At 43.7% G+C, this 13,196-nt stretch overlaps 1 long non-coding RNA gene across 1 annotated transcript; it reads right to left on the bottom strand.

The window, feature by feature from the left end:
* Nucleotides 1-2,168: 2,168 nt before the first annotated feature.
* On the bottom strand, nt 2,169-2,966 carry LOC128342398 (uncharacterized). Its single transcript, XR_008314953.1, has 2 exons — nt 2,830-2,966; nt 2,169-2,633 (listed from the first exon to the last, which is right to left on the bottom strand). It is a non-coding gene; the product is annotated as an uncharacterized LOC128342398 (long non-coding RNA).
* Nucleotides 2,967-13,196: the final 10,230 nt, after the last annotated feature.

The raw sequence follows: 13,196 nt of genomic DNA, 5'->3' as shown, positions 1-13,196 counted from the left end.
TTATTAATATACTGAAAGACTAAGATACCAGATAATATTACTCAATTTCAGGTATTTGGCATAATATAATATCATATGTGATGCTATGCCAAACAGTCAAAGTATAGATATTAACAGATTAGGAAAGCTTAATTGGATATTGGATTGTGGTTCCCCCTGCCTATTTTTCATCTTTTATTGTGATATTTTACTTTTCATATTGTTTCATTTGATTAATGATTGCTAATATAGCCTTAATTAATTTTGCTGTAAATTCTGTGAAATTCTAATAAATCTAAATATTTTTACTAGGAAGTAAGTACCAGAAAGATGCAGACTAAAAGTTTAGAGAATTAATATTTTGAATTTGTATGAGTCTTTACTGTTTTCATTTTTCATAAGCTTTTCTTGTGATCTAGCTATCACAGTAGAGTTTAATAAGCCTATATTTCATTTGGACTAATACATTTTAAAGAGGTAAAATGTAAAGATAAATATGTGCAGCTGATTTATATATACAGAGTGATGGTTTTGTGGCATTTCTGCAAATCCAGTTAATCCAATCCCTGCGATAATATAAGAGGCAACAAGGACAACAATACTGAGGGACAGATGCTCACCCCTGTTGAAGCAGTTACTGTCGCTTTTAAAAATTATTACTATTATTTATTATATTAGCAACAGGAAGAACTCTGAAACTGGGTGAGATAGGCTATTTTGGAACTCAGTTCCAATGCTGTGAGAGACTCATATAGAAAGACTAAGGCAATATTTAGATGTCAGATTCTCCCAGAAAAACACGTAGCACCACTGCTGGGTGTTGTGGGAGGAAAAACAATATATCTCGGGGTTGAAGAACATGGGAGATCTAATATTTTCAATGAAATGCACTTGTGGGGTCTGCCAATTTGATCAGAGCAATGGCAGGGGATGGAGTGCTTACCCACCTCCCCAATGCCATCCTGATCAAAATTGTTCCTCAAGCATTTCCAAAACAGCATTACTACCCTTTCTCCCTACTGTTCCCATCAAATTAGCAAGCCCATTGGCAGCATTTCATTTTTTAAAAAAATCCAGAGCTTCAATCATAAATTGCCTGCATAAAGTATCATTTGACCCTCATACAAAAAATGATTGCTCTAGAGAAGACTGCTAGCAAGTCTTTTAAAGAAATCATGCAAGTTCAGCAGCATTTATCACCAAAGCCACAGATTAAAGCAGAAAGGTTCAAGTTCCAAAGCAGAATCAGCTTGAGGGTGAAACTGGTTCCTCTTGTTTTTCTTTTTCTTTTTTAAGGATGGACTTAATGATGCACTAAGGGACAAATTTGTATGTGGTTTTCACAGTGAGAGCAAGAATATACAAAAGAGGTTTTGGCATTCAAACCTGCTGTAAAAACTGCACTAGCAATGGAAGGGATGCAGCAAAACTCCAAAGCAGAGCTAAAGAGGAGGCAGGAATACCAAAAATATATAACAAGCATCAGACGTGATTAAGGGCACAGGAACCCTAGAACAAAGAAAGCCAACAATTGTACTAGTTGAAAATAGACCGACCACATTTTGCAAAGTCAAACTTGTTCCTTCTAGTATTTGCCCAAAGATGTCTAGCGATTTGGACTACCAGACAGTTCCAGACGTCCCCTGAACAGGGTTAGTGAATTCTAACCTGAACTGGGCTTTGCTAGGTTGGGTCAGGAATGTCTCCACTCCAGTGCCCTCCAAAATGGCCCATGTCAGACCATTCCCCACCTAACATTGCACAGGGGGCATGTTACTTATACACAAGAATTATATAAATTCAGGCAGTTCTGGAAGCCACAGTCAAAGGGTGTGACTCAAGAGTTTTCAAAGAGTTTTCATAGAGTCTGCCAACTATTATAATCAATTTGTGCTAGTCTAGCAAGTGTATTGTACCTATTCAACTGTTTATTACAGAATGGTCAAAAGTGAGTTTGGTCATGTGACTGAAGAAACTTTTGTTCATGAAGTTGCTCATGTGCATTCAGCCTGTTGACCCTCATTATCTCCAGTCATGGTGTGAGGGCCAACAGAAACCAGATAAGATATAAAAATATTCTGTTATTGGGAACAGGGGAGTGAGGTAGCTATTACTATGTCAGCATATATGCTCCCTGGGGTTACACTTGGGTCTGACCTTGTTCCTGGAGAAACTGTCCGTGTTGATCATCAGGAGTTCATTATAAATTTTATTAATTCAAATCCAAATCATAATGACATTGAGAGCAACAGAATTAAAGAGTCAGAGGTAATTTTTAAAAAAGAGAGATTACTTGGGCATCACACTAGTACAAACTGGCTGATGCACAGAAGTTAATGGTGTTTAGCTACAGACTGACCCAAAGACTTTTGAGTTTACAGGCCGAGAGTCACAGGACAAGAGCCCTTTAGCTCACACCAAGAGGCTCACGCCTCTGGCACGTGCAAACGTCAGATATACTTGAAGAAAAGGGTGGGGCAGGAAACAGGCTCTCAGCTTCTTACTAGGTGCCAAACACTCCCTCTTTCTTCCCTCCATGCACATATTAATTGCATCTCATACACAGGCTGGAACAGAGAGGTCTTGCCACCACCATCCATACTTCTGGAAGCTCTAGGATCAACTATTGCAATACACTGCATGTGGGGCTGTCCCTGAAAAAAGTATGGAAGTTTCATTTAGTAGGAAAGGATGTTCTCCATTCTTCTAAGGGGCAGAGGCATAATCTCCCTGTAGCCTGCACCATGCATAAACTGAGCTGGGGAGTGACCTTCTATCTTGTTGTTCTTGTGAATGTTCAATCTGTCCTTAAAGGCTTTGCAGCTCAGGGGCTACATTGAACACTCTTACCTGCTTTGAGGACTCCACAAATTAGAAGGCTGTGCGGCTCGGTGGTGTGAAGTCCCCAAAAAGGGCCCTGGCCTTTTAGGGTTGGCATTGAGAAGGAGCTAGAATGAACCTGGTTTCTGACTCCTTGCCAGGATGTGTCGCCCTTGAAGGGCTAGTTCTTCAACCCTGCCTGAGTTAGTCTATGTTGTTATTGGTGCAGTGACTTCAGGTGTGGGGGCAATTAGAACAAATGCATAGCAGATGTTAATAACAGTCAGTCATGATGACTATATGGGAGATCTATGTTCAAAAGCAGGGTATCACTGAATACCAGTTGCTGGGGAGCAATGGCAGGAGGAGGTTTTGCACATTACTAATGTGCATTTTGGAGGCAACCAGAGGGCCACTGTGGGAAGCAGGATGCTGACCTAGATGGATCTATGGTCTCAACTAGATGGTTCCTCCTTCATTTTAAAACAGTCCATGAATAGTTGCCCCTCAATGTTGCTTTAAAACTTCTTTTCATGATCTATTATTTTAGTTAGAAAAGTCATCTTAGTATTTAAGACAGATCTCTTCTCTACCAATTGAGTGCACTGCCCCTTTTCACTAACCTCCACATGACACAGGAGTGCATTTAACATCTTTGGGATTTGGGTTTCCACAACCTTCATCCCTTGCCTGTCAAAAATCCAGTGTTCACTATGCATGTTCTACTCTGTTGTCAAAAAAACATTATACTGTCTGCTGGGTCCAGAGCATCCAAGTACTCCTGACTGTTTAACTAAAGTGATATTTGATTATTTTTGGACATATACCTTGCTAGAAGGTGACTTTGTTGGTGGCAGCTGGGGGAAAAAATAGGAAGAGGAAGAGAAACAAATATGCTGCAAAGAAAAAATAATTTTCTAGCACAGTGATAAGGAGAACTGCAGGGAATAATATAGGTCACATTGGTAGGAATTATAAGTTAAGTGAATATGGTAAATATCTGATATACTTTTTGAAAACTATTGTCTCTGAGTGGCTTTCATGTCACTGGGCAAAACATCCAAGGAATTTTGAAGGAAATTAATAGAGGTTTGATAAGAGTACCTGAATTTATTCCACAAAGTTTCACATACCTTAGGCTGCCAGTGAAGGTGAAATTAAAGGTGAATTAGGGGGTCTCTCTTTCTTATACAGAATAGCTGAGGAAGCTGCAAGAGTCTTGATCAGACTCGCAAAATTTCTCAGAGAGATTGTGCATATTGTTAGATTTCTCATGTATCGATTTAAGTGGAATTTGCACTTAAAGTTGAAGCTTTTACTGTGATGCTGAAGGAGCCACTTCCCCATTATTTAGTCCCATGGCACTCAAAGAGGATGTTGTTATAGGAAATAACCATGCCATTTGGTCTGCCAAGATAGTTGTGTCCTCCACAGCTCCATGTAAACACTACTTGAACATTGTGGGGCCGGAACATAGTGGGAGAGAATCCCATGCTGCTGAAAAATGTTGCTTCATATGAGAATTGACTTAAGAATCACTGACTCTAATAAGTTTGACCAAAACAAAAAACAAAAAACCTGCACATAGGGAGTCCCATAACAAGACTGGAGTGGGCTCTGGAACAAAAAATGAAGATGGCCCCATCACCCCACCCCTGCCTCTTTCTTCAGAGAAGGTAGAAGGAGGAGAGCAAAGAGCAAACTGCCACTCAGTTGGTAGGCCCCCTCTCCCTCAGCCCCCCACCTTGTTCAGTTATAGCCATGCCCCTGCCAATCAAAGAGAGGAAGGCAACCTTTGTATGTAACATGGAATGGCAGATCCAATGGACACACAGTTCCACGCTGCCGCTGCTGCCTCTCAGCAGTGATGTTCTGGAGAGCTGCATCTCAGCAGTGAACGAGACTGCAGAGAGTCAGGGGAGCTGGCTGTGTGGGCTTCCTTCTCAACAGAAGGACAGCCCACACAGCCAATAGGGCCAGAGGGAGGGAGGGGCATCCTTCCTCCTCTCCAGCTCCATGGGGCCAAAACTGCAGTGCCAGCATTCAGATGTAACACTGGTTACACTGCATCACATCTACAGATAAAAGCCTTGCATTCTTCAACACCAATAAAAAGGCATATTTTAGTCTCATAAATCCAACAGAACAGAACCAGGGTTGAAGGCACCCAAACTCCACCCTTAACTAAAAGTCCAGATTGGAGTTCAGGGAGGGAAACCACAGGTCCCTTTTCATCTTCAACTCTGGTTTCCCAGATTCGGACATGTGGCAAAGGAAATCAGAGGTGAAGGGACCTCTGGTTTCCTGAAACATCTGAAATTGTCTTAAATATCTGCTTCACCGTGGTCCATCAATATATGATCCAGGCCTGATGTCCTTTAATGGGAATGAGAATCAGACCATCTATCAAATCCAAAACTGTGCACAGAAAGATACTCAGCCATTACTTATGAACTTTTATCCTTTCAGTGCCATATTTACACAAGAAGCTGCCTTATACCAAGTCAGACCATTGGTCCATCTAGTTCAGTATTGTCTACCCAGACAGGCCATGGTTTCCCCAAGGTTACAGACAGGAGTCTCTCTCAGCCCTAACCTGGAGATGGCAGGGAGGGAACTTGGAACTTTCTGCATGCAAGCATGCAGGTGCTCTTCCCAGAGTTGCCCCATCCCCTGAGGGGAATATCTTGCAGTGCTCACACATAGTCTCCCATTCAAATGCAAACCAGGGCAGACCCTGCTTAGTGAAGGAGACAATTCATGCTTGCTACCACAAGACAGACAGCTCAGCTTCAGTATTGGAGAACATTATAAGCATAATCAGATCCAATACTCAAATTCAGCCTTAGAGAAATTTTGGCACCACTCTTTAGACTTTTGTTTACCTGCAGCTGTATTTTACTTTGAGCAGTGGATCTCTCAATAGATTATCCAAAATTGATATAATAACCAATGCATCACATCTACAGGTAAAAGCCTTGCATTCTTCAACACCAATAAAAAGGCATATTTCATTATCATATCATATCATATCATATCATATCATATCAAATCCAACAAACAATTAAGCTTTGTTTTGCCTTTTGTTGAATCAGTAAAACAAAACTATAAAACCAAGGATTAAATTAAATCTGCATTAAATTTAAACCCTATGTATACTGTCAACTTTTAACCTGCTGTATTTATAGATTTCAGCACTGCTTTTTCCAAATGGTCAGCCAAGTGGAAACCTGTGCATTTTAGCAGTGCCTGCCTGGAAAATCACGACAAACTTCCCCCTTTTCCTCTGAGTATTTCAATAAGGACTAGTGTAGGAAAGGGAACAAAACATGTATTATCAGTACTTTACTGCTCAACTTGTAGATGGAACTACAAGACAGAACTGCCTGCTTCTGCGATTGTGCTCTTTTTGAGTGACCTAATCTCTTTTCTGTTGCTGATTTGCAATGAGAACATGCATTATTATAGAATAGTGCCATGGGCTGACTTCAAATAATGCTGATTTCAAATAAACAGATCCTGATATGTTTGTTTTTAGGGTAGATCCCTAATCCTTTTCTTGGGTTTTCACTATGCACAAAAAGCCATTGCATCCAAATATCAAGGTTGTACTAACTTCAACTTTAGAGCGCCAGACATGGTAGGAGACATGATTTACTGCAGCTTTATCAAGCTTTTAGACCATTCTGAGTGCTGGCATATTTTTCTTCTGCCTGTCTGCCATGGCCTGTGTCACTTCCTAATAACAGGGAGCACAGAAAGCAACAGAAGTATTAACCTCGTTCCAGTCCTCCACCTCCATATAATAGATATTCAGACAGCTTTTGTCAGGGATGCACTATGTCTCAAGAGGGCTCTTTTATCCGGTGAGAAATATTTGAACAAGTGACTGGGGGCTGCTCTTCCAGTCATGTGGTTCCTGTTACCAACATTGCCTTTGATCATGTGATTTCATAGATTTGTGTGTATTTTCTAAAATTATGTATAAGATATTAGCAATAAAAGAAGTGTAAGAGATGTTTGATGTAAAATAGTATAAAAGGATAACCTGATATACAAATTAGTGAAAATACTATTAAAGTGGAAGTATGGCATATTTTTAACAAAATCCTGTGGCTGAGGGGTACTCCTCCAATCACATGGCTCCAGCTACCACCATAGCCTTTAATAATGCCTAGAAAAATTGTGAGTGAATCGGGAGACATATCAAGTGTTGTGAGCTAAACAAAACACCAAATTCAGATGTAACAGGAAACCGGAGGTCCCTTCACCTCCAGTTTCCTAACCGAGAAGTCCGAATTTGGGGGAATGGAGTCTGCGGGGCAAAACAACCCACGGTTTCCCTCCCTGAATGCCAATCTGAACCTTTTGTTCAGAGTGAAGTTTAGGTGCCACAAACTTCATTTCTGCAGCACCAGCATTACATCTGAATGCTGGCAGTGCAGTTTCAGTCCCATGGAACTGGAGTTGAGGGAGGAAGGTCCTCCCTCATTCCAGCCTGATTGGCTGTGCAGGCTGTCTTTCTATCAAGAAGGAAGACCGTCAATCCAGCTCTCCCACCTCTCTGCAGTCTTGCTGACTGCAGAGAGGCAGCTCTCCCCAACATATGAATGCGGCTGGGACCCACAGTTCTACATTACATCTGAATGGTGCCCAATTGGCTGACATCCAGATTAACAAAGCATGTGTGCAACTACTGCATCCAGAGTAAAGCATTGCAGGTGCTCATATGGAGTGGGCTCCTCTCTGAAGCATTCTGTGCCCCCCTAAAAAAATTCCATAAGGAAACAGTCATCCGGGACATAATATGAAAGGGGAGATCTGCAAAAATCTCCATGCAAACAAGCACCCATGATGCTTTAGTCTGGCGCACAGTATCGTGTATGCACACTTCCATTGCTGCATGCATGCTTCCTTAGTCCGGATGTCAGCCAGCATCTATCAAAATTTCAGCTGCATAACTGAGCTGGATCTATGTTGGTAGTGAATTTGGAAAACACTTGAATAAAAAATAGATCCTGTTATTCAGCACCAGCTTTTCATTTCTTCCTTAAGTGTCAACAATGAGGTGCCTGCTAAAACCACCATGCTGTATCTATGAGCATTTAAAATGAGTGATGTACACTGCCAAAATCAGTGGGCCATGTCAATTGTAGATTATATTTGTAGATGCTGGGGCTTGAACTCAAGAGTGCATTCCTGAAGCATTTGAAGGGCTCCATCGAAAGTGCTTTTGTGTTCACCAAAATGTTTCCCCCTTGAGTGTCTTTCCTTTCCCCACAAATTAAATGATGAGTTGGTCTTCAAGCTTACCCTCTATCTCTGCTGTTGGGCTGAGTTCAGCTTGGTGTCATAAATTACAGAGAGATAGCTGTAGAGAAAAGCCTGAACCCTTTCTCACAATCAGTGAAAAGGGGTGAGTGGCTGGCAGAGGGAAGGCAGCAGAAGCTTACCTTCCCCACATATGATCCAGCTGCCACTCTGGAAGGCTCAGAGCATGTGATCCCGCACACAGAGATGGTCCCCTGCTCCGCCCGGCAACACAGAGGTGCAGCAGCTGGGACACATCATCCCAGCACCCAGAACGCCCCCAATGCACCATGCACTCAAGCAGTTATTTGGGGGGATCCCCCTGACGTTGGCCAGGAGCCTGGTCCTGTGTTGGCACTGCACAGAACCAACACACAAGCACTTAAACTAAGTTAAGGGAACCTCATGCCCTTAACTCTGTCTAAGCGGCCTCCCTACGTGGATCTGCCGCCGGGAGCTGCTCGCTCGCCTCCCAGTGGTACCCACACACAGCCAAGAGTGGGCTTGGCTGCCTTAGCCCACTCTTGGCTGCATGTGTGAACAACCTATCTGTCATAGAGAAATGACTCTCTGTGGTGTTCCTCCTTTAAAAAAATGTTCTAGGGACCTTGCTGTAGCACTAGAGAGGCTGAGCATACACAGATTGGAGGAATACAAACAAGAAGTTCTAGTGAGAACAAATCTGCCTACTTTGCTTTCTGTAAGCTTAATTGATCATTACCATCTTCACGTTAGCCCACTTGCTCCTCAAATGTTCAAGCATCCACCACCCTAAAATGGGGCGAGGACATCATCACAAACTATGCCACTGAGGTGTGCTATATTTCCTTACAACTGTATCAAATCTGGTCCAAATTGGTCCAGGCATTGCCAAGTTGATAGGGACATATGGATGGATGCACACACACACAGAAAGAGCGCAAGGTGTTCCTATATGCTTACTTTCCTTAAGAAAAGTAGGCTAAAAACATAGTGGACGGTTGGAAGAATAAATATCTGTTAAATGGCTGGATGTTTTAGCAGGAGGCTCCTAAACCAGCCAATTATTACCTACTTACTATGTATGTATGTATGTACTGTATGTATAACCCTTCTTAGCAGAATTGAGCCTAATTAGGTGAGTCCCAAATTCTTTATTCTGTGGGAAGACAAAATAATTCTTCTAGGCCCTGCCTGTTTATAGTTTCCCTGGTCTCTATATCATAGGAAAAGCAATTAATTCAAAAACAAACTGAAAACAAACAAGAACATTAATTTGCTAATCAAATTATTATATTAAAAGAAAACATATAAGGCAATAAAACAAATAGTGTAATGGGAATAACTGGATACATCAAAATTATAAGCATTCTATAGTTTGGCTTGTGTTGAGCCAAACTTTGTGTTGAGCAGGAGAGATTCTTCATGCGTGATGATGATGGATGCTGCTCCAGAGCGGACTGCTCTCTCATGAGAGTGGAAGGCCATGTATACACGCATGTGGGCTGGTTGGCACCTGCTGCCCAGCCTGGGTGCTCAACACAACCAGTGATATGATTATTCTTACCTCTTTTAAAGTGTGCACTTTAGGATACTTTGTTATGACTGGGCCCACATGTCCTCAGTAACAGACAGGAAGAAAGTCTCACTGCTTTCTGTTATTTCTTCTGCATTCTCTTTGTCTTTCCCGTTCGGTCTTCTCTTTCCTTTTTTTCATTCCTTCATTCTTTTTTCTTCCCCTTTCCTTCCCTTTCCTTCTCCCTGGCTGCATTCTCATGGAATGCCAAACTGGAGGTGAATGGGGCAGCGGTTGGAATTTGCATACAATCTGAATGTGTAAAACTGCGGTTTTGCGGTAAAAACAACCTGCAGATTCTCTTGACAAACTCCAATTTGAACCTGCGGTTTGGAGTGATTTTTGCTGCTGCAACCTGAGGTTTGAAGGCAGCAGCGTTATGTCCAAATGCAGATGCTGCCATAATCGGGCGGTTGTGCTGTTTATGGAACTGAAATCATAGAGAGGGCAGCACAGACCCACCCAGGAACATCCCTGCTCCATGCCCGCCATGCTTCTCACTGTCTGCCTCTCCGAGCACTTGCCTTGCCCCCTATCTCTGTGCTCTGAAGCCATTGCGGGACAACAGGGATGCTGCGTTGTCCCATCACAAGCTTCTCAGCTAGTCAAAGGGAAAAGTCACATTAGGGGATGCCTGCTTTCTGTGTTGTCCCCCGCCCCCACCGGCAATCAGAAGAGAAAGGGTAAGGGATGGCAAGATGGACACTATCTGTTTTTGTCTCCAAAAATGAATCAATAAAGAAATATGTTCACTAGCACATGCAGTCGTGGTGGCACCATAAACTGGGCAACTTGGTTAGATTGCTGCAAAGATAACATGTGGCAGGGCAGTGATACCTGGGGTTGGGCTCAAAAGGCAGCCCCAATTATTGAACAGCTCCTCTCTGTTTTTTATACAGTGAAGTTGGGGAAGGGAAGCTCAGCCCCTTCTGCTTGGGTAAAAGCATGCAGTCTCTGGCATTACTCGTGACAACAAGAACTTTCAGCAGGAGAAGTATTACCTCCCATCACAGGAGAGATTCTTCCTGCGTGATGATGATGGATGCTGCTCCAGAGTGGACTGCTCTCTCATGAGAGTCCACTCTGAGGAGGCCTTGTATACACACATGTGGGCTGGATGGCACCTGCTGCCCAGCCTGGTTGCTCAACACAAGCCACAGGGATGGGTACCACAGCAACACCTTTCCCTGTCCTGGTGACTGCTATGAAAAAAGAGTCCAAGCAGTCCCTCTGCCAGTCTGGTCATCCATTGGCACTTATCCATGTTCATCATCCATTGGTACACAGCCTACATATCCAAGTAGGGCCACCCTTCTTTCCTGGGATCTCTGATAATTGGGGCTCCCCTCACCCATGATTCCTTATGACAGCCGATCTGCTTACACCACAATGCTGGTCCAAACCCATTACATTTGAATGAGAGTAATGATCTATCCCTGGTCCCAGTGTTTCCCTACACTGCCCATCCGAGACCACACAGACACATGGAGTGGTCACTACTCCTTCGGACTATGTAAAGGTTGCCTGGAAAGGAGGGGGTCATATTATGCAAGTTCTATTATTTACCAGAGAGAATGGGGGCTCCACAAAAGCTGGGGCCCCTTGATTTGGATGGCCTAATTCATGAGAATGCAGTCCAGTGGAGGTCTGAAGCTCACTGAGCCTCTGGTCCTCCCCAGTGGACCGGCCCTCTTACAATAAGGCTAATCCCCTGCCGGCAAGCCAATATGGGGGCAGGAGTGTGCTTGGATGTTCCTGGACTGCTTTGCCTAGGTCTGCCATCACAAGAGCATCCTTTGTCACCATGGCCCAGACCCCAAGATCCTTTGCCCTCCCTCGTATACATCATATACTAGGAAGCCATCATGATCCCTTCCCGGAGATACAGAAAAATAGTGCCCCTCAGTATCCCTCCATTGCCAGCAATTGTGCTTGTGCAAGACTATTGTGGTCTGGGGCTCTTACGAGGGTGGTGGTGCAAGTAGTGTCAGGAGAAGGGCATAGCCATTTAAAGGGATGTAGATGCCCTTTCCCTGCCAAGTGTGGGCAGTCCATTCCAAAAAGGTACGATCACGCTCGTCATGCCCCCTTGAAGATTGTGGCCAATGGCTGCCACCCTGCAGATGTTCTGATGCCTTTATGTTGGGCATGTGAACTACTTCTGCCTACTTCTGGTCTGAAGAGCGGATGGGGTGGCAGGGAGGTTTGCTGCCACCCTGCCAGACTAGTTTTCCAGCCAGCGCCAGCGGGGGGGGGAGTAAGTGTGCCCTTCCCCACCCTTAAAGTTATCCCACCCCCATCAGTTCTGTGCACATCCATAGTAAAGAGTTGTATGAGAATTACATGAGCTGAGGGATAGTGCACAGAACACACAGTCCCTTATTCATTAAAAATAACCATGAGTCAGAGACTGACACAGCTCTGGGGAAGGTCTTGAGACATCATTCTCAGAGACTATCCAGTAGGTACCCAGGACACTTTCCATCACTTTTAATTTTCTAGTCTTCTGAAAGACAGAGGGAGGTGAGTGGATGAAGCCTTAAAGTACTTTCACATGTACAAAAGAGAGACCAAAACATAAAGTGGCAGGCAGAGCAGAGAATGAATCATGAAAAAGTACTTCAAAGAATTACCTTGGCCTTCTGATTGGCTATGCTCTGGCTTTATACTAATGGATGGTTAGGGAGAAATCTCTCCCTTTCTGCTGCTCAATTTTTGAGAGTGCAGTCCAATTTTTGAGAGGATACTCCAGCGAATGCCCCTTTTTGGAGATGTGATTAATTAAACACTTATCTACTATTAATTCTGCTCCTTCCCTCTTTTATTTTTCATACTGAATGGTGCTTCCCACTTAGATTTTGTAATTCTTGCTAAACTCTGGGTCTTTATTTAATGCCTTTTCTCTCAGATGTGTGGTATATTCCCAGGTATTGCCATGGGTGACATTTTTGTTTCAAAGTAAAGGGAAGGAGTACAGAGTGAACCATTTTACACTTCTATTTCATTGCAGAATCCTTTGTCCTATAAATAGTTGGTCTGTAGGGTCAGGGGACCCTTAGGAACAAGTCAACATGTGGCACTGGGGGCAGGGCTGCCTGAGAGATCTACCAGAACCAAATGGAGATGACAAGTTTGAATACCACCAATTGAGGCTGTGCACAGGAGCAGCCAAGCCTAGGCTTGGGTAGCTCTGCCTGGGTTTGGCTGCTCCTGTGCAGCACCAGGATCCTCCGCTGCAAGCCTGGGAATTTAGCCCAGATTTTAACCAGTGTCATGAGTATGCTCGAACTGCACATGGTCCAAGCATACTTGAGGCCAGGAAAAGGTATCCCATCCCAGAGGCCAGGAAAATTGAGTCCCATCCTCCAGAGATCCATGCTGTGTGGAGTAGTGCAGATTGTGTGGGCACGCAACTGCACATCGAAAAGGACACTGTCGATCATCTGGAGGGAAGGTAGGTCCATCCCTGTCTTCTCCCCCCCCGCCCCGCCCCGCCACCCGCCCTCCTTACCCCTGTTATGGTTGTGAGAAC

This window comes from Hemicordylus capensis, chromosome 2 (assembly GCF_027244095.1).
Source record: "Hemicordylus capensis ecotype Gifberg chromosome 2, rHemCap1.1.pri, whole genome shotgun sequence".
Lineage (NCBI taxonomy): Eukaryota > Metazoa > Chordata > Lepidosauria > Squamata > Cordylidae > Hemicordylus > Hemicordylus capensis.
This window is presented reverse-complemented; position numbering and strand designations above follow the sequence as displayed.